The 22,995-nt window shown below is 43.5% G+C and overlaps 1 pseudogene; it reads left to right on the top strand.

The window, feature by feature from the left end:
- The first annotated feature begins 6,983 nt into the window (after positions 1 to 6,983).
- On the top strand, positions 6,984 to 15,890 carry LOC121080453 (annotated as a pseudogene).
- Positions 15,891 to 22,995: the final 7,105 nt, after the last annotated feature.

The raw sequence follows: 22,995 nt of genomic DNA, 5'->3' as shown, positions 1-22,995 counted from the left end.
AGTTGTGAACAGGGCACCTTGCAGAATACTTTCTCATCAACACAGTGTATTTCACTGCTGCCATCTGGCAAAAAGGACAGTTCTTCAACAGTTCTCCCAATTGCTTTTGAAATATTTAATAACCTTTTCTCTTTAACAGTATCACTAAAGATTTTGTTCATTTTGGGGTTAGCTAATTTATGTATAAGTTTTACAATGTGTTGTCTCTTAGCCAGTTGTAATTCATCCACACAAAAAGATTTTAGAAGACATTGCAAATTTAAAAATTGCTATTTTAAAACAAATATCCTTTGTATTAATAAACATTGTATTGCTATACAACATCTTACATATATTAAATGTAGTTGTTTAAGAAATGTTTTTGCCAATATTTATGCTTCTTATATTTTACTTTTAGACAGCAAATAAATTATTCAAGTATATTCTGTAGACCTGATTCTGTCTTTAAATTCATATTTACTAAATCTACCCATTTTAATGTTTTTAAAAATAGAAAAATATATTTGCAATACTTTTAAGCTCCTACATTTGTGGTCAAATAACGTGATGATGTTCTCTCGACCATCCTTCACCCCTACATAACCAGTATTTGAAAACTATGCAAAACTACCTATTTTTCCTGAACATTTATCTTACAACACTTAGGTCCATAGAATCTGAGGTGCTCTGGTGTTCATCTAAACACATTTTAGCTGAATGAAACACTCTAAAACACAGAAGTGGTGTCGGGCATTCTGCAGGCAGCAGAGGTCCAAGCCAAGCTGTAGCCTTGACCTCTGATTTAGACTCTTCAAAGGCCCCATCCATGTAAGGACACTATGTCTAAATTTCTTAAAAATGTGAAATCTTGTAATAAACACCTTTCTTAAACTAGGATACTGAATGAATTCACCAAACACCTAAGGCCTTGGGACAGACTGCTCTGGGACCCCAGGGTCACCATGAGAACATGCTGAAAGTAACCTTCTAAATTAAACTATTATTTATTTTTATATAGAAACAACAGCAAGGAGAGAATGGGAGGAAGGTTACAACAGCAAAATGTCATACCTCAATATCATGGCCTTTTCTTAGAGATGTCAGTAGCCTCCAACCCCCTCCCTGACAGCAAGACTCCCCTCAGGACAGTGATATCATATGATTAAGGGAATAATTGATAAAATAAAATATATTGTTAAAAGTTTTACTTCAGGACAATTGAAAGAAATGAGTTGTTAATAGTTAATTCAAGATATAAGTATATCCTGCTAAGTGTTTCATTAAGCACCAATAAATCCTTTGTCCAGAAGAACAACTTCAAAAGGAAGCACCCCCACAAGACAGATGAGCTGACTGGAAGTCCACCATGAGGAATGAGCTCAGCAAAAACTAGGGGAAAGAATTCCAGCAGGGGGAGATTGCGACCACCTACTCATGAAATCTCCCAGACCCAAAAAGAAGTTGAGACTGAACACACAAACTAATTAACATGAGAAGTGAGAGAATTATTTGACAAATAGGAAACTAAGTAATGAAGGAGTTAGGTAACTTGTAACCAATGAAGGCTGATGTCTTTGCATGCTAAACTGCATAAATAATGTAAAATTTTGACAATTGGCGAGCTAGGCATTTGTGGGTTACCACCTAGCTCCCTACTTTGCACAAACTAGGATAAAGGAATAGAAATACCTCGACTTGGTGTGTGAATTGGCACTGCTCACCAGGTAATGGGCCTGCCTGTGGGGTAACAGGTAAACACAGATCCCTCTGTGCACAGAGAGGGCCCAGCTGCTGGCCAGCACTAATCCTGAGCCAACTGTATAGCTGTATAACCTTGGTTACGCCCAAGCTGATAGCCTTGATGTCATTATATGACATGAAGACTGGAGTCAGGTCCTGTATGCATGGTTTAGAGTAGAGATGTTCCCTAAGGTTTTTGCCCTAATAGTAAAAATCTGGTTTTATGTTGAACTTCTAGTCTTTTCAAACTTTGTTTTGTTTTTTGGGTTTGTCATTGTATATCTTATTAAACAAGTGTTTAATAAACTATGTAGTAGCTTATTAACATATGTTTAGTTTACTAAGAAGGTATACAGTGGTACATTTCAAAGTAGTAATTTTCATTAAACTGAAGTTTTATAACAGTACTATATAAGTAACCTGTAATAATAATGGTTGCTTGTTAGATATAGTACATATAGTCACATAGCTCCTTGTGAAAAGTATATGCATTCTATTTGCATTCTTGACATAATGTGATATTAGATTAATAATCTACTGATTATTATTTTCTCTATATTCATTATATATAGCATATTATATAATGCATTTATCAATGAGCATTTAGAGATGTGCAATAAACTTAAAGCTGAACATGATGCTCTCTTTGCAGAAAGAGCTGCAAATGTCTGTAAACCCGTTAAAGTTACATTATCCTATGGCAAGCAGGTTGATGCTTGGAAGACTACTCTTTATCATATTGCTTGTGGAATTAGGTATGATTCTATTATGTGATATATTCTACTTTTTAGGTAGATCTGTGTCTGCAGATTGTTGCTGTGAACTTTAATGTCAGGATAATGCGTAATTTATCTCTTAGTCATTTATATCAACTGTTTTCAAGGCACTTTGTATATAATGAACTGGAGGTAACCAGTAGTGTTCTGGTTCTGGAGTGTAATTTTTTGCCTTATGAAGATACAGTTCCTAGAAATAAACAGGAACATAAGTGAGATGTTTTAGACAGACATTACTTGCATATTTTTCCCCACAAGTACTGCTGTTGCATTAAGAACTAATTTGATAATAAATTTCCTCTATCAAATTGAATGTTAGTGCATGCAAACTAGATTGCATGGACTTGGGAAAGATGACTGTTGGCTGATGTGTCAGTTTATTTCAGAGAGTTAATGGTATGAGTATCTTTCACTTGAATGCATTTTTACTTGCATGAGAGGTACCCATAAAAGGAGCATTGTGCATCTCCTGGTGACTAAAAATTGCTGTGGGGTGAATTTGGACAAAACACACCAGACACCCTAACAGTTAAAATTATCAAAACTGTAATTCTTAGAGATGTGTCATGGTTTAACCCCAGCTGGTAATTAAGTACCATATAGCCACTCACTCCCCCCTCACCCAAAGGGATGGTGAGAAGAATCAGAATGTGACCAATGCCCAGCCAGTCCCCCAAGCAACAATCTGCCCACCCCAGCCAACCCCCCAGGTTTATATACCAAGCATGACTACCCATGGTATGGAATACCTCTTTGGCTGGTTCAGGTCAGCTGACCCAGCTTGTGCCCCTCCAGCCTTTTCACTGGTAAGGCCTGAGAAACTGAACAGTCCCCGACTTCCTATAAACATTACCTAGCAACAACTGAAAACATCAGTGCGTTAACAACATTGTTCTCATATCATAGGACTGTACTGTGTTTTGGCTAGCTCCTAGTAAGATAATTAACTCTATCCCAGCTGAAACCAGGACAGTATCCACCCCTTATTCCATACCATTTAAGTCATGCTACATTTTCCAATACATCATCACCTCTCCTGTCCTTTAATATAAATACAGAGATATCATCCCTCTAAAGTTCATTTAGTCCATGACTTTGGGCCCCACCTGTTGTAACAGTCTTTCTGGGCAGGGAAGATGGTATGAGGTGTTGGATTGTTGCATGTCAAAGGCAGTCCTGATTCTATTACAACTGTGCTGATCTGGTTTCACCAAAGTCATTCTTCATTGGTGTGGCAGTTAAGGAGGAGTCAGGTACAAATCTTCAAATATAAAAGAGTAGAGATGGGTGCCAGAAGCTATCCAGTCTCTCTAGGGGCATGGGTTCAAATCCTACTGCTGCCACCAGTGACAACATATAATAATCCATAACAATTAACATCACTCAGTTTATTGGCTAGTTTCACCCAAAACCAAATCCCTTCAAGGAACACATAAAACTTACCCATCCTCCCACATCACCCACCAAGCACTCCCAGGTCCTTGAGCAAAAGCAATCCCACAAATGGGTTTGCCTTTGCCTGAAGCAGGAATGACCCTGACTGTTTTCTCAAGCATATATTTAAGATACACTACAGGAACTTTATCCCCTTCTACAGTATGTAAAAAGCTTTGATTGGGCAGGACCAGCTCAGCTGGCAGCTCCTCTGGTATTAACTAACCAGGTAGCCTTTGCTAAATGTGTATCCCAATGTTTGAAGGTTCCACCACCCATTGCTTTCAGTGTAGTCTTTAACAGTCTGATACATCATTCTGTTTTCCCAGAGGCTGGTGCATGATAGGGAATGTGATATACTCACTTAATACCATACACTTTGGCCCAAGTGTCTATGAGATTGTTTTGAAAGCAAGTTCCATTGTCTGATTCTATTCTTTCTGAGGTACTGTGTTGCCATAAGACTTGCTTTTCAAGGCCCAAGACAGTGGTCTGGGCAGTGGTACTGGGCACATTTCCAGCCATCTGGTGGTTGCTTCCATCATTGTAAGCACATGGCACTTGCCTTGGCAGATCTGTGGGAGTGTTATAGTCAATCTACCAAGCCTCCCTGTCACAGCACTATCAAAACTAGTAAAAGCCTTGTTGCAGCTGGCTATCACATACCAGGTTAAACTTCAATAAGTAGTTCCTGTGCCTTGCCCCAGCACAGCCACCAATCCCCCACAAGGCTGCAGAAGTTCATCTACTGCCCATGCTGCTTGTTCATCCTCTTCAAGCCAGTCCACCCTGCTTCTTGCCTCTACTGCATCTGGATTGTTCTTTCTCGATGCTCCTCTTCCAGCCAGCCTCTGCTCATCCAGGCCCCCTTCTTCACTTCTCCCAGGACCTCTCCAACACCTAGGGTGCTCAATCTTTCCTCCCTCTGCTTTCCCAGGTCTCTCTTCATCCAGTAGTCTTCTTCCATACCCCTTAGAGCTATTTAACTACTTTGCAGGAACCAGCCACAGCTGCACATTATCCATGTCAGCCAACCCACTGCCCCTGAAGCCAGCCCACAGCTGTATATTATCAATGTTAATTAACCCAGCTTCATTGCTCTATAATTCCTCTACACCTCCCCATATTTATATTTCATCCATCATCCTCCATACCACATCCTCCAAACCACTTGGCTTGCTTAATTGCAGTGCATGTTTCACATTCATGGATTACCTGTGCAATAGTGTCCATGGTTAAGTCCACCCCTCGATCTCAGGCCAATCTATATGTTGCATTTCTTCCTTGATGACCTGAAATGTCATGGGCCCACCAAGCTATAAATAATTCACCTTTATGTTGCCAATCCAAATCTACTTGAGCCACTTCAGTCTTGGCTGCTTTATCTACCTGCTGGTTGTTTAGATGTTCCTCAGTGGCCTGACTCTTGGGTACATGACGTACCTTTACAACCAGGTTCTCCAACCGAGCGACGACATCTTGCCATAATGCAGCAGCCAAGAAGGCAAATGTCATAATGCCAAATGTCCCTCATCTTCTTCCCCCAGTTTATATACTCAGAATAACATCATATGGTATGGAATACCTCTTTGGTTAGTTTGGGTCAGCTGTCCTAGCTATATCCCCTCCCAATTTCTTGTTCCACTCCAGCCCTCTTGCTGTCAAGGCCTGAGAAACCAAAAAGTCCTTGACTTAGTATAAACATTACCTAGCAACAACCAAAACCATCAGTGTCCTATCAACATTGTTCTTACATCAAATCCAAAACACGGCACTGCGCCAGCTACTGAGAAGAAAATTATCTCTGTCCCAGCTGAAACCAGGACAAACTGCAACCAGACAACTGTGGAGGCATATTCCTGTCCAAGGCAGACAGAAAACACTAGTGTGGATAAAGACTGAGTGGGTTTGGAAATACTCTTTAAGTACCAAACAGTATGTGCTGGTTTTGTTTTTATAAGCATAGCTTCTAGCAATACTTAATTTTCATAGCATCAGTTTACCATTACCTGATTTGAGTGCCAATTGCTCAGATCTTTCCCAGAATTGACTGTGCAATTAAAAAACAGTGGAGAAGGCTAAAGCAATCATGAAATTACACAGGGCATAAGCTGAAGTCCTGAAATGAGTTTCCAAAGGCCCCTTACTCAGGAAAAGTCAGACTTGGCAAACTAATTTTCTTTTACCAGAGGGCTTGCTGTGTTTGCTTTTCTGGGGGAACAGGCATGGACTGGGTTTGGATGCAATAGGAAAAAAATGTAGTCAGGGCAAGACTGACTGTGTAAAGATGCATACAGTAATTAACAATGTATCTTACAGATGGGTTATCCCTAAAGGTGATACTTCCCTGCTTTTAGAGGAATTGACATAATATTACTGTATCTGAATACTGAAACTGATTCAGATTGTCCCAGTGGTGTAATTCAGGAAGTAATATTAGCCATTGTGGGAATTTCATCCCAAGATGTGACAGGAAGTATCTTAGTGGAATTACCCTGGTTTATGGAGTGTCCAGATGACTGAGCCAAGCGAAACTTTCAGGGGAGTTTGCACAACTGAGGAATCTCACTGAAGGCCAGAACAGGGATTTATCCAGGTACAGAAATTCCTGCCAGACCTTATTTGTATGTTCTTGAATGATCTATCAAGTTAGATACCTTCCTTCCCTGTCTTTCTGTGTGGCTCCTTCAGCAATTTGCTTTGAAATCTGCTTTAAGGTATGAGCAAACAAAAATTGCTTTGAAGTAATGCAGAGTTTGAGCTGTACCTTATCAGCTACTCCACTGGAAATGCCCATGGCATGGGAGAGTCTGAAGGGCCAAGGGTTCCAGGAAGGCTGGACATTCTTCAAGAAGGAAGTCTTAAAGGTACAGGAGCAGGCCATCCCCATGTGCCAAAAGATAAACCGGTGGGGAAGAAGACCAGCCTGGCTGAACAGAGAGCTTTGTCTGGAACTCGAGGGGTGGGGAAAGGAGAGTTTACCACCTTTGGAAGAGGGGGAAGGCAATGCAGGAGGACTATAAGGATGTTGCGAGGTTATGCAGGGCAAAGATTAGAGAAGCAAAAGCCCAGCTAGAAATCAGGCTGCCCACTGCTGTAAAAGATAAAAAATGTTTTTACAAATACATTAGAAATAAAAGGAGGGCCAAGGATAATTTCCATCATTTATTGGATGTGGGAGGGAACGTTGCCACAAAGGCTGAGGAAAAGGCCGGGGTATTTAATGCCTTCTTTGCCTCAGTCTTTAATAGTAAGACCAGTTACCTTCAGGGTACTCAGCCCCCTGAGATGGAAGACAGGGATGAGGAGGAGCACAATGAAGTCCCCACAGTGCAGGAGGAAATGGTTAGTGACCTGCTGCTCCACTTAGACAGGCACAAGTCTATGGGGCTGGATGGGATCCACCTGAGAGTACTGAGGGAGCTGGTGGAAGAGCTTGCCAAGCCACTCTCCATCATTTATCAACAGTCCTGGATAACCGGGGAGGTCCCAGAAGACTGGAGGTTAGCTAATGTGATGCCCATCTGTGGATAACTGGCTAGCTGAAAAAGTTCATAGACATAGTCCAGCTGGCTGGACAAAAATGCACATCGCTCTCAGCTTATCTGAAGTAAAGCAAAATACACTGTCTTTGGCTGTCCTTGTTACACAATAACAGGAAGATTGCGGTGAGAAAAGAATGTTGCAGGTGGGAACAGATAACTACAGAAGAGAAACTAGGGGGAGGCTTGATATTTAGGCAACTAACCAATAATGAGCTTAACTTTTGTAAGATGTATGAGCTAATTATAACAAGGCATAAAAGGTGACTGTAAGGGACAATAAACGAAGTCTGCTGATCACTCATATTGAGTGACTGTGTCTTCCCTCCGTCGTGACAAATGGCGCCCGAACAGGGACCCTAGAGAGGGCTGAACCTGCGAGCCACGGTTCGACGGAGATTCGGGTACCGGTCCTGAAAGCAGCGCAGGAGGCGGAAGGGCACAGTCCCCGCGCCCGGGAGCATCTACAGAGGGTCCCGCCGGCCACGCGTCGCCGAAGTCTCGCAAAGGCTGCAACAGCGCTGACGACGGTATGGAGAGACAAGCGACGTGCGATTTGCTCAAATGCTTTTTAGAAAAGCGGAGCGTTCGGGACATAGATTGTAACAAGGCATTACCCGGGTTATTAGCGTATGGGATAGCATCCGGGTCCCCCGCGGCAGCGGCGAGCGGCGGCGCGGCCCGGCAGGCCCCTTCCCGGCCGCGGTTTCTCTCCAAGGCGGCACCGCCCCCCCCCCCCCCCCCGATCGGCGCCATGGCGATGCAAGCGGCCAAGCGAGCTAACATCTGGCTGCCCCCAGAGGTCAATCGGATCCTTTATATTCGGAACCTGCCGTATAAAATCACAGCGGAGGAAATGTATGATATCTTTGGGAAATACGGACCTATTCGACAACTCAGAGTTGGAAACACTCCTGAAACAAGAGGAACAGCTTAAGCTTCTCAAGGAAAAATACGGAATTGATTACAAACCCACCAAAAAAAGTGCTTCAGATGTCCCCTACAAGAAATGGGTTTCTGCCTTGAACTAGCAAACATCTCTGTGCTTGAAGAGAAGCCTTTTTGCCTTGATGGAGATAATTTATTCTGTATTCTGTATTTATGCTGTATTCTGAATGTGGAAATTGGGTGGGACTAGGAGGCTGGTTTAAAGGCATTTTGCAAACGGGATTATTATTTTTGATCATTATTGTAATAATAGTTTTTTGATCAAAACCAGCCAAAATTATTTGTAAGCATTAGGCATATCTGAAGAGAATGCCTTTATTTGAATCAGCAGTTAAGGTGTAGTTTAGTCTGATGCTGTGGTTTTATCTGCTCCTGGTGAATTTTTGAAGTGATGAAATCAGAGATACAAGGTATACTAAGAGTTACAAGGTAATAAGGTAATAATCTAAGTAAGGGTGCTGTCTTTTATATCTACAAGTGCAATATGCTTTTATGTAGCAGAGAGAAACTTTAACAATAATGTTGCTTGAGCGAGATGTGCATGTGACAACTTGGGAAAAGGGATATCACAACTGGAGTGCAACAGTGTTTCTACATCTGGCAGAGTGAAATCTTTCAAGACCTGAGTTTAGACAGTCTAAAATAAATTGTTAGTATTCAGAAAACCCATCTTAAGCCTCTTTTGCTTACATAGTGTTATGGAAGTCAACTGCTATTGTAGACAATTAATGATTTTTTAATACATATTAACAAATGCTACTATTTTAACTTGAGGCAGTTGAGTGAGAAATACTCACGTGTACCATTTGAGGGAATGTCAGCATAAATCGCACTTACAGTAAGACTGCATTTTTAATTACTGTACTCGTTAAGATTCCATGATGCCATAAGGCTAAGGCCTTTTATCACAGATTGGTTCTGAACTAAAAGGTGTGTGCACATGTAGATATGCACATTTGTGTTATTTTCCTTAATTGGCTACAAAATAATATAATTAGGTTGGGGACTAGATCTTGGGAATTTGTCTATTATACTGTTTGTTAAGGAACGTGCATAACATACAGCACCCATGTAGGCTTGGCTTGTGGCATAGTTATCAAATTTAGCATAGACATTCAGACAGATAAGCATGGTACTCTTCTTGTGTGTATCACCTACAAGCCATTATGGCTTAGTGTGTAAATCTGTATGTAACTATTGAAAAATCCACTTATGAATGTATATAGCTTAGAACTAATTTCCCCCCTTTGTTAATTCTTTGATATCAATAAGGTATTCTTCAGAAAATGTATGGACTGGTTGGTTGCATAAGGGCAGTTGTTATTTGGACAGAAAATTGTTAATGGCCAGGGATTTTCCACTAAAATATTTGCAAATATTCCTAGTCAAACATCAGTTTGGTTTCTTTTTGGGTTTTGAGCTTGCATTAGTCCATGTTCAGAACTTTAAAATTACCTTTGAATTTTTTAAACTTTTTATATCACTGGAACAGAAAGAGCATCTAAATTAAAGCTTCAAGCTAACTTTATTTTTCAAGTATTTCAGGAATTATACTTCTGAACTGAGATTTTATAAGTTGGCTGTGTATTTTCCTGTGTTAAAACGCTGTTATTGAAAATGGTCAACCAAGCCTATGTCGCCCAAAATAAAAACGGGGGAATTGTGGATAACTGGCTAGCTGAAAAAGTTCATAGACATAGTCCAGCTGGCTGGACAAAAATGCACATCGCTCTCAGCTTATCTGAAGTAAAGCAAAATACACTGTCTTTGGCTGTCCTTGTTACACAATAACAGGAAGATTTCGGTGGGAAAAGAATGTTGCAGGTGGGAACAGATAACTACAGAAGAGAAACTAGGGGCGGGCTTGGTATTTAGGCAACTAACCAATAATGAGCTTAACTTTTGTAATATGTATGAGCTAATTGTAACAAGGCATAAAAGGTGACTGTAAGGCACAATAAATGAAGTCTGCTGATCACTCATATTGAGTGACTGTGTCTTCCCTCCGTCGCGACACCCATCTACAAGAAGGGCAGGAGGGAGGATCCGGGGAAACTACAGGCCTGTCAGCCTGACCTTGGTGACTGGGAAGGTTATGGGGCAGATCATCCTGACCGCCATCACATGGTACGTGCAGGACAACTGGGAGATCAGGCTCAGCCAGCATGTGTTTATGAAAGGCAGGTCCTGCTTGATGAACCTGATCTCCTTCTATGAGAACATGACCTGCCTAGTGGATGAGGGAAAGGCTGTGGATATTGTCTACCTGGACCTTAGTAAAGCTTTTGACACCGTCTCCCACAGCATTCTCCTGGGGAAAACTGGATACTTTACACTGGGTAAAAAGCTGGCTGGACTGCTGAACCCAAAGAGTGGTGGTGAATGGAGTTAAATACAGCTGGCAGCTGGTCACAAGTGGTGTTCCCCAGGGCTCAGTACTGAGGACAGTTCTGTTTAATATCTTTCTCAATGATCTTTATGAGAGCATTGAGTGCACCCTCAGGAAGTTTGCAGATGATATCAAGTTGGCAGGGGGGAGTGTTGATATGCTTGAGGGCAGGAAGGCTCTGCAGAGGGATCTGGACAGGCTGGACTGATGGACTGAGGCCAGATTTATGAGGTTCAACAAGGAGAAGTGCCAGGTCCTGCACTTGAGTCACAACAACCCCACTCAACACTACAGGCTTGGGGAAGAGTGTCTGGAAAGCTGCCTGGTGGAAAAGGACCTGGGGGTGCTGGTTGACAGCCAGCTGAGCATGAGGCAGCAGTGTGCCCAGGTGACCAAGAAGGCCAATAGCATCCTGGCTTGTATCCAAAACAGTGTGGCCAGCAGGACTAGGGAAATGATTGTCCCTCTGTACTCAGCACTGGTGAGGCTGCACCTCGAATTCTGTGTTAAGTTTTGGGCCCCTCAGGTTCGGTTCCTCTTAGCATGTCTAAGGTTGCAGGTTGTGTTGCCTGGGGAACTACTGAGGAGCAGATTCTGTGCATATCAATGGCATTCCACCCTGGAAGTAGCAGCTGCAGATTTATCCTAAAATTTCCTTAATGCTATATCACTTTAGCCTTTTTTCCACGCATAGTGACACTTGGATTCATGGCTATGTGTCTCACTCTACATTGCATGAAATGTGATATTTCCCTGTATCACAATCTGAAATCGTCAGGTAGTTAGGGAGTAAATCTGAGATTTTCAAAAGAGCATGAAGAGCCATGGTGTCCAACTCTACTGAATTTCAAAGGAATCTAAATGTCAGACTGTCAAGCTCTTTTGAAGATGCCCAGCTTTGCTTCAAAGGGTCCAGTCTGGTCTCCCTAAAAGCTGTTCTGCCGTTTCCTTCAATAGCAAAACTAGTACTCTCCTAATGATGCCTGAGGCCCAGAGCTATGCAGATACTCTGGGTCTCAAGCTCCTGTCCCAGGTGCCCTCACCCTCACTATAATCAAGGATTTGCAGTGGAGGAAAAGTTTGCTGTGAAAAAGGTGACAGAGTACTCTTGTGGATGTAGGCTTATGCTCTACTAGGAGATACTGGATTAAATGATAGCTCTGTCACTGAATAACAGTGTGAATTACAATCTGTCTATTAAGGTGGTAGATGCAAACAGCTTTGCTTTCATGGTAGCAAGAAATGTTGCTTAAAATGTATTTGGGAACTTAACATTCCAGATTTGGTGGGGTTTTTAGGTTAAAGCAAGACATTTGCAGCAGGAGAAAACTGGCCAGGACAGGATATTGCTGAGGTATCCTTTGGAAGTTCAGTTAAGTACTAAAGGAACATTTTTTCTTTTGAAAAACCCAATGCTTCAATTTGGCCTGCACATCATAATCAGTTATTATAAAACTCCACTTTTAAATTTATGCTATAAGAACCGAAGTGAGCAAATAATTTAGAGAAACACTGCCACTTCACTTTGATTCCTAAAAACAGAAAAGTGAGTGAGCACAGAGGGGTCTGTCCCCACTGCCCTGTCAGCCATCTTCACTCAGCACTACGGATTAATATATTTGATTCCCCCCCCAGTATTATTATGAAACCCACTGCCATGAATAGGCTTACAGTGTTGTAGCTTTTGCTCTGGTCAGCTTCTTGGTAGTTAGCAAGGATGGACACTCAGGAAGATACTTGAAGAAAATGGGGCACAACTCACCCATACCCACCCCTGCAATGCAACATGAAGCCAGCACAGGGAGAGCTACTGCCCTGCAGCTGCCTGCAGTGCTCACCAGCAGGATGCTCCAGCTGGCACAAGTGGATGACCACTCCCTGGCAACATCCTCCTGCAGATCCAATTGCCATGTCTGATGCCACATTCAGTTCCAGTTTTTCCTCAATTAAAAGGAATGTGTAGTCTCACTGGGCAGGATCTGTCTCCTCTGTCAGCAAGCTGCATGCATGCTACGTGCTCTGGGTATGGAGACAAGCTGGGTTGCCTCCTGGCATGGCCCCTTCTCTCTCTATTGATGGAGCTTACATCAAATATGAATATTTTAGATAGCTGAGTCTGGCCTCAGCTGAAATGTTTCTTTCCCCTTTTTCACTCTTCCTTCCCTCCCTTTGATGGCCCCAGTACATCACTCCACCACAGGGGGTCCAAACTGGGCAGTGCTGGGGAGTGCTGATCCTATGACAGCTCCTGCTGCTCTGCTCACTGCAAGTGTAGCACATTAAGGTCCTAGTTGCTTTGATAGTAAAGTAAGGTCAGACCACTAGAATTTCTGGTCATTTTGGGGTTTTGCCTCCCCAAAAGCAAGTGCTTCCCCTTTGTGGTGCCCATCATAGCAGGACTCCATGTTGTACTGCAGGTTCCTGCAGGGCATGAACTTCAGTTTGGATGCAGAAATGAATCTATAGCAAGACCTCAGACCAAACCAGGCAGAGTGTTTCTCTCCTCCCAGGCAGGGTGGACATCTTTAGCCCCGTCTCTGCTGCTCATCTTTGCTTTGCCTGTGTAACTTCCTAGCACACTTCTAGTGGGGATTGATTTTTCCTGGTTTTCAGGAAAATATGTGCTTGACTGTTGTGTAGGTGTGGTAGGTTGACCTTGTCTGGCCGCCAGGTGCCCACCAAGCTGCTCTATCACTCCCCCTCCATCAACAGGACAGGGGAGAGAAAATATAACGAAAGTCTCATGGGTTGAGATAAGGACAGGGAGATCACCCAGCAATTGCCATCACAGGCAAAACAGACTTGACTCAGGGAAATTAATTTAATTTATTGGCAATAAAATCAGAGTAGGATAATGAGAAATAAGAACAAATCTTAAAACACCTTCCCTTCACCCTTCCCTTCTTCCCAGGCTTAACCTTACTCCTGAGTTTTCTACCTCCTCTCCCCCCGGCAGCACAGGGGGATGGGGAATGGGGGTTGCAGTCACTTCATTATGCCTTGTCTCTGCTGTTCCTTCCTACACACAGTCTTCCCCTGCTCCAGCATGGGGTCCCACCCACAGGAGCCAGTCTTCCATGAACTTCTACAATGTGGGTCCTTCCCATGGGCTGCAGTTCTTCATGAACTGCTCCAGCAGTGGTTCCTTTCCATGGGATGCAAGCCTTCAGGAACAGACTGCTCTAGTGTGGGTCTCCCACAAAGTCTCAGGTCCTGCCAGAAAACCTGCTCCAGCATGGGCTCCTCTCTCCATGGGTCCACAGGTCCTGCCAGGAAGACTCTCCATAGGGTCACAACCTCCTTCATGTGCATCTGTTGGGGTCTGCAGCGGGCCTGCAGACAAGTTAGTTGACTTCAAAGACTTAGTCGTGTACCTTTAAGACAGCCACAAATTGTCAGGTATGTAAACAGGGTGTGAAGAATCGGAACTTAGAACCACAGCATACGGGCACCTACAGCAACAGCAAATAGCAAGCAAGAAGAAGAACACAAAAACCTATCAGGGTCTGACACCTGTATTGTCTAAGATATATAAATAGTTTGTATAAACAATAAAGGCCATTTTGTCCAAACCCAGCCACGCAGACATAGTGTTTTTTTCAGTCCACCTCGACTTGCGTCACCACATTTGGTGACTGTGATGTGCCGATGTGATCCCAGTAAAGGGTATCAAAAAGAGATTCTGAGACTGTGCCGATCTGACCCTGTTAAGGGGTGTCAGGAGCAGATACTGGGACTGTGACCAGCGGGTTGCTGGAGAGGTGGAGCCTGGTGAAACCGAGTAGTGCAGCGAGCGGCTGCAAGATCCTGGGAGAACGTGACACCGGTAAGGTGAGCCACCAGGGACAGCATAGGGAGTAACTTATCTAAAGAAGATACCATGGTGCTATCAATGTGGAAATTAGTATTAGAGAAGCGTGGAATTACTTTAGATGGGCTTCAGTTAAAAAATATGTTATTGTGGGCCAAAACACATGGAGTGGAAATGTCCCCCGTGACTGCTCTTAGTGTGTCGACCTGGGACAATTTAGGATCAACACTGTCAGAAGCTCTGGAGAAAGGGGACAAAAAGGCGCCGGGGCTTTTGCTTACCTGGGGACTGCTTAGACATGTTGTAGGGGGCTTCAAGAATCCACAAGACGCAAATGGGGGCTTGCAAAATCAGCAAAATGCGACTGGGGGCTTGCAGAGTCCGCAAGACGCAAGTGGGGGCTTAAAAAGTCAGCAAAATGCGAATGAGGGTACATCGTTCAAACCTCCCCGTATCCCCCTCCAGAATACAGACAAGAGGATGAGGGGGTGGGGGAGGGGGAGAGTCTGTGCCCCTTACCAGGCGTCACTCCCCAATGCCCCGAATCCCCTAAATCTCTCCGACTGCATCAACTTATACTCAATACCGATTCCGAGGATGAGGACGACAAGCAGAAACCTCGGTGGACTGATCCCAGCCCCCCTGACTCCCCCCAACATTTGTGCCAGCCCACACGCCTTCCCCCCTTGGCTCCGGCCCTGCCTGCACAGGATGGAAATGCCGAAAACCCGGATTCGGGTCCAGCTATGACAATGTTATCAGTCACAGACAATGAAGAAGTTGGAGGTGGTAAAAATCCAGTTTCCCGTGGTACAGTAATGACGCGCGACCTTCGCCGATTTTGGCAGGCTGTAAGAGATGGAGCATTAAGAGATGGAAACTGGGATTTAGTAGAACTGATAGGCGGACCACTCCTTGATCTTCCTACTCCTTCCACCGATGCACTGCATGTATATCCTATTGTATTGGGAGATGCAGCTGCTGGTAATCCTCACGTTCACACACCATTTGCTTGGAAAGTAGTCCAGGACTTGCAAAAAACTGTTTCTCAGTACAGGGTGAATTCGCCACCTACAATGCAATTGCTGCGTTTGCTAACCATGGGTGCTTTGACTCCTTTTGATATTTCTCAGCTGGCACAGATTATGTTCCAACCTGTGCAACTAGCCTTTTTCCATGCCACGTGGTGGACAGCTGCAGAACAGCAGGGGCTGCAGAATATAAACTTCCACAAGATGATCCCCGGTTTGCTAATGGGCCTGATCTGTTGATGGGTCTTGGGCAGTATGCCAACCCTCAAGATCAGGCTTAGTGGCCCACCGTAGTATTAGATCAAGTAAAAAATATAGGCATGCAAGCAATATTGAAAACTGCACAATTAGCAGAGCCAAAACAGCATTATACAGCAATTAAGCAAGATCCAAAAGAACCATTTTTGCCATTTGTGGAAAACTTGCAACATGCTATTGCCTCTCAAGTGTTTGACCCTCACCTGCGTGACATGCTAGTAAGGCAACTAGCCAAAGATAATGCTAATGCTGATTGTCAAAAAATAATAGAAGAATTACCAGGTGAACCCAGTTTAGAAGCAATGATATCAGCCTGTGCCAAGGTGGGCACCTTGGAACACAAACTAGCAGTAATGGCTGCTATGCAAATGAAATATTATTCTTGTGGTAAGTCAGGACATTGTAAACAGGACTGCCCCTCCAAAAGACAACACGCGCCATGACCAAAACTGTCCTCGACGATAATTCCTTGTTTCTGCTGTGGAAGGCAAGGGAATTTTGCAAAACAATATCATTCTCGTTACGATAAAGAAGGATTTCACCTACCACACCAGGGAAATGCTCACAAGAGCGCGAGGAGGCGCGCGATGACACAAGTACCTCAGGTTGTCATACCAACCATCCAGCCTTATGTGACCAATTATCAGGGAGGACCCAGGGATCAGCAGGGATGGATGTATACACCAGTGAATCAGTAACCCTAACCAACCATGGAGTGTTTAAGGTCCCTTTGAATGCTCAGGGGCCAATAGGTAAGGGCCTTAGTGCCTTACTAATAGGTCGATCTAGTACTACTTTGCAAAATATCCAAGTACATGTTGGTGTTGTTGATGCAGACTTTACAGGTCAAATATGTGCCTTAGTTTCTACACCTGTGCCTCATGTTACAATTCCAAAAATTATATGCCTTGCTCAACTTGTGCCTTTTGTGAGTTGTATTCCCAGAACAGAGCCTAGGTGGCAGGGTGATGAAGGATTCAGCTCCACAGGAATACCTCAAGTGTGTTGGACACAAGAACTATCTTCACAACTACCCAACCTGACCTGCACCTTGGCGCTATCGGGAGGCACTCCTGCAGAAGTGAGATTGAACGGTCTTCTGGATACTGGAGCAGACGTAACTGTCATATCGGGCAAAGACTGGCCACCTCAATGGCCTTTGATAAATAATGCAGCAGGAGTTGTAGGTCTGGGGGGCATGACTACTAGCTACTTGTCTGTAAAACCTATACAGATCAAAACACAAGAAGGACAGACTGCCACCGTCTGCCCATACATCGCCACCACACCATTCACTTTGTGGGGTCGAGATTGTTTAGGACAATGGGGAGTTCGTATCACCATGGATTTTTAACTGGGGCCACTGTACTGCAGGGAGTGAAACAGCCTACCCTTGGTCTCACTTGGTTAACTGACAAACCAGTATGGGTAGATCAGTGGCCCCTGCCCCAAGAAAAGCTGTATGCCCTGCATGAATTACTTAAGGAACAGTTAGACGTAGGCCGCATTGAAGAATCACATAGCCTGTGGAACACCCCTGTATTTGTGATAAAAAGAAGTCTGGTAAATGGCGATTATTGCATGACCTGCGTAAAGTCAACGCAGTGATGGCCCCTATGGGGGCCTTACAGCCAGGATTGCCATCTGCCACCATGATACCAATGGACCGGGACATTTTAATTATTGATCTGAAAGATCGTTTTTTTACCATTCCTTTAGATCCAAAAGACAAAGCAAAGTTTGCTTTTACAGTACCATCTAGAAATAACTCTGAGCCCACAAAAAGGTACCACTGGACCGTGCTGCCTCAGGGCATGAGAAACTTGCCAACCATTTGTCAATGGTTTGTGGCCCAAGCCCTGAGCTCTGTGAGATACAAATACAAGGATGTTTACTGTTATCATTACATGGATGACATTTTTCTGGCAGTACCGTCAACAGAACTGCTGAACATAGTTGATAAAGATGCCAGACATAGCTTAGCAGAGTTTGGATTGGTTGTAGCTCCTGAAAAAGTTCAGAGGCAAGAGCCTTGGAAATATCTGGGCATGAATGTGCTGAAAAGAACTCTGTCTCCACAACTTATCAAATTGAAACTGGACATAAAGACTTTGAATGATGTCCAAAAACTTGCAGGAATGCTAAATTGGTTACGGTCTTATTTAGGCCTTATTAATGAACAAATACACCCTCTTTTGCAACTTTTAAAAGGAGACACAGATCTTTTAGCCCCAATTTAACACGTGCAGCCTTAGCACTTGTGAAAGAAGATGAACAGTTGATCTCTTTGCGACATGTGTGGCATGTAGATATCACGCTTCCTTTAAGGGGTTTTTATTTTAATGGACCAATCTTCCCCTTATGCTATGTTGGCCCAGTGGAATCAGGCTTGGGAAGATCCGCTGCATGTACTTGAATGGTTGTTTTTGCCTTTGCAGCCTAAGAAAACTGCTGTTGAATGGTATGAACTTGTTGCCGATTTGATCATAAAAATCTGAAAAAGATGTTTAGAGTTGACTGGAGCTGATCCAGCAACTGTGATAATCCCTGTACAACAATACTATGTTGAATGGGCACTGTTAAATTCTGCTGCCCTTCAAGTGGCTCTTGCCAATTTTCAAGGGCAAATTCAGTACCATCACCCACCTCATCCACTTCTGAAAATGACTGTAAATCTAACTTTGCAGCCACAGCAACTAAGTCAAAGACAACCAGTTGAAGGTGACACAGTATTTACAGATGGATCTGGAAAAATGGGAAAATCTGCAGTTGCTTGGAAAAAAAGTGGGCAATGGCATTCCCAAATTGTATATCAGGAAGGATCCCTGCAAGTTGTAGAATTACAGGCTGTGGCTTTGACATTTCAGTATTTTCCAAGCCCTCTTAATGTTGTTACTGATTCGGCATATGTGGCAGCCCTCTTTTCCAAGTTAGATATGGCTGTCCTTGGCCATGTCAACAACCCCAAGCTTTTTGCAATTTTGACTTTAGTTTGGGAAGAGATTCGGAAACGCCATTCTCTATATTATGTTATGCATGTTAATAGCCATACTTCCCTACCTGGTTTTATAATTGAAGGCAATGCTCGAGTTGATGCTCTAGTTTCTGTGGCTCTGTCAGTGCCTGTTCCTGATGTCCATCAGCAAGCCGTGTTAGCCCACCAATTCTATCATCAGAATTGGCGATCCTTGTATCATCAGTTTGGCCAAAAGGGTCTCTCTCAGGGTGCTGCATGCAGTATTATTGCAGCCTGTCCAGACTGTCAAAATGTTACTTCCATGCCAAATTATGGAGTTAATCCTAGAGGCCTTCAAGCTTTACAACTTTGACAAACAGATGTAACTCATTACAATGAGTTTGGCAGACAAAAATATGTCCATGTTACAATAGATACATATTCTACTGCAATGATTGCTACTGCCCACACAGGTGAGACTAGTCGTGACGTCATTCAGCACTGGCAACGTGCTTTTTCTGTGCTCGGTGTCCCTCTTGAAATCAAAACAGACCGTGGACCTGCCTATAGTTCCAGGCCTGTCAGTCAGTTCCTTTCCCAATGGAGGATCTCCCACAAATTTGGAATTCCCCATTCCCCTACGGGCCAAGCCATTGTTGAACGCATGAATGGTACTCTTAAACGCCAGCTTGAAAAACAAAAAGGGGGAACGAAGGGAATGACCCCAGAGGCACGATTAGAGAAAGCATGCTATGTTTTGAACTTTCTGAAAATCTCTGCCGACCATGCGGTGCCTCCCATTGTGCAGCATTTTGTGTCAATTGGTGACAAGCAGCAAAAGCATGAAGGTGTCTCAGTATGCATGAAAGATCCTCGTACTGGGCTGCATGAATTGTTAACTTGGGGGAGAGGTTATGCCTGTGTTTCTACAGATGAAGGTCCGTGATAGATACCTGCTCGCTGTGTGTGGCCTGAGCTTAGCGTGCCAGACCGTGGGAGCACTGCTGCTGTCAGTCAACCCAACAACTAATGTGTGGTCTCCTTACTGAACCAGTCCTTGTTTGGTGTGCCCTTCCTTGAAACTGACTTGCAGACATTGTTGCAAAAAAGTGAATGAATGTGGGGAATGAAGAATCTTACTGAAAGTCTTGATATTTGGGATAATTGATTAGCTCTGTATAATGTTAACCCAAAAGAAGTCAATATTGTTTGAACTTTGAATGTCGATAGTTGTCTTTATGTAGATGCTAATGTAGTGAAAGGCTATGATGGGACCATGACACCCACATAAGTCAACACATGAACATGCTGATAAGCATAATGCGTTTAAAAGCAATATAACTTTGGATGAAGCATGTAATGATGTAGTTGATTTATGGAACTGATGGGAACATATTGCAGAATTTCTTCTCTTATTCGAAGTAACAGCAGGGAAAGCATTAAAAAGTTAAATCACCTTGTTTGTTAGGCAGTTAAGAATGTGAGTCAAATTTGCCACCATTACATACAAACCAGAGCAACTATTGGCTTTTTGTTGTTGGCTCAAGAACATGGCTGTGAGGATTTTGATGGTATGTGCTGCATGGATTTTAGGCCCTCCATTGCAGCAACATGTTACCAAAATCTGAGAAAATGTCAGCCTTTTTGGCATCCATTCACTCAATTGGCAGTATTGCTTGTTTGCTATTGCCTTGGTTGCTGTCATGTTTGCAAGGGCCCTGTAGAACATGACAAACCTGGTACTAGCTGTTCAAAAACAAAAAGGGGGAATTGTTTGGGTCTGCAGCGGGCCTGCAGACAAGTTAGTTGACTTCAAAGACTTAGTTGTGTACCTTTAAGACAGCCACAAATTGTCAGGTATGTAAACAGGATGTGAAGAATCGGAACTTAGAACCGCAGCATACGGGCACCTACAGCAACAGCAAATAGCAAGCAAGAAGAAGAACACAAAAACCTATCAGGGTCTGACACCTGTATTGTCTAAGATATATAAATAGTTTGTATAAACAATAAAGGCCATTTTGTCCGAACCCAGCCACGCAGACATAGTGTTTTTTTCAGTCCTCCTCGACTTGCGTCACCACATGCATCCATCTGCTCCAGCATGGGGTCATCCAAAGACTATAGGGTGGATATCTGCTCCACTGTAGACCTCCATGGGCTGCAGGGGGACAACCTGCTTCACCATGGTCTTTACCATGGACTGCAGGGGAATCTCTATTCTGGTGCCTGGAGCATCTTCTCCCCTTCCTTCTTCACTGACCTTGGTGTCTGCAGGATTTTTTCTCTCACATATTCTCATTCCTCTCTCTTCCAACTGCTGTTGCGCAGCAATTTTCCCCCCTTCTTAAATATGTAATCACAGAGGTGCTACCACCATCACTGATTGGCTCAGCTTTGGAAAGCAGTGGGTCTGTCTTGGAGCCACCTGGAACTGGCTCTGTTGGACATGGGGAAGCTTCTGGCATCTTCTCATAGAAGCCACCCCTGTAGCCCCACTACCAAAACCTTGCCATGTAAACCCAGTACACTAGGATACAGGTAATTTGTGCAATGTGCTATGTTTCAGGAGGCAGGGGGAAAATGGGGTAAGGACCAACAGCAGAAAATCCTGTCAGTTGGCGCACATGGTAAAGATATCACACTGAGACTTTCAGAAGTTACTTGAAAGGATTCAATTTCCTTTTCAGAGGCACTCTGAGAATCACGTTTTTTCTAAAAAAAAAAAGATAAATAAAAAATACTTAAGTCACGTCTGTGGCTAGTCTCCTGGATCAGTTTTATCAGCAGATAGGTGAAACTGAGTTTCCAAGAGGAGCTGAAAGCTGGTGCCCTGGGGAGAGGGGTTAAAATGAAGATTTGCCCCAGCCCCACTCTGCTGGCCCCCCCTCAGCTGGTGGGGAAGGACGGGAGATGACCTTGGCCAGCCTGGTCTCCTGCCCCAGTGGGGTTGTGATCCACCAGTTTCCCCCCGGACAGGCAGGCTCTGCTGGCTTTGCTGCTGCAACAGCAGATATGTCACCAATGGTGGCTGTGTGGTACAGAGTTTCTCTCTTACATGTCTCTGCGATGCTGCTGCCATCTTTCAGGCTGCATCCTGGCAGCTACCTGCTTCGTCCGTGCCTACAGCTGGTCACAGAGTGCAGCAAAATAAATGTGCTGACCACAATGATAATGTTACTCTTCCTATGTATCATCCTTATAACTCAGCCTAAAGGTAGAGGCATAGGCTTGGCTTGCTGCATTGTGCATCAGGAGCATCTCTGGCCAGAGATTTGCTAACAATCCTCTGGCTGAGCCTTTCATAGTACTACTCAGGTTTCTTTCCCCCCAGAAACTGACTTTGACATTACTGATGAACAAAAATTACACACATGGAGTGAGACTTGTTGAGCAAAAGTGTTCCACTGCAGAAGATCTCGTGGCCATACTTCAGTGTCCCATCTGTTTTTCTTATGAACTAAGAAGCATCATTAAAATCAGATCAGTAAATTTAATGTGTGCTTTAGCAACTTCCATGTCCTGAGGTTTCTGAGGCTTTTCTAAAGATGTATTAGAGAAATAAGGTCTCTCTATTTCTCTCCAAAGCCTGTGTTGGCTAAATAAATTTGAGCTCTATATGAAAAAAATGACACCTCCTATGAACCCATCCAGATTTCTGCGCTTGTTAAATTTAAATTGCCAAAGATGCCAAGACGAATGACTTCTTTAAAAAAAAAAAAGTCATTTTTTCTCCTAAACAGTAACAGCATATGAGCCAAAAAGGAAAGCAAATTAATTTATGCACCTTTAGTTTATGCACCTTTAGGGGTATATACCCCTTTGTCTGTGTCAGTGTCACCTGAAACAGGTTATGGGGCACCTCTGACAGCTTTTCACTGACCTGCCTCTGGTTATGGTAGGTGTAATGTGGTTTACACTGTGTTGGAAGGAATTAATTGCATTATACAAGGTCTTCAGTCACTTAGAATCATAGGATCATAGAATCATTTAGGTTGGAAAAGACCCTTAAGACCATCAAGTCCAACCATTAACCCAGGACTGCCAAGTCCACCGCTAAACCATGTCCCTAAGCACCACATCTATGTGCTTTTAAGCACTTCCAGGAATGGTGATTCCACTACTTCCCTG

This window comes from Falco naumanni, chromosome W, assembly GCF_017639655.2.
Source record: "Falco naumanni isolate bFalNau1 chromosome W, bFalNau1.pat, whole genome shotgun sequence".
Taxonomy (NCBI): domain Eukaryota; kingdom Metazoa; phylum Chordata; class Aves; order Falconiformes; family Falconidae; genus Falco; species Falco naumanni.
The sequence above is the reverse complement of the archived record's forward strand: the minus strand, read 5'-3'. Positions and strand labels throughout refer to the sequence as shown.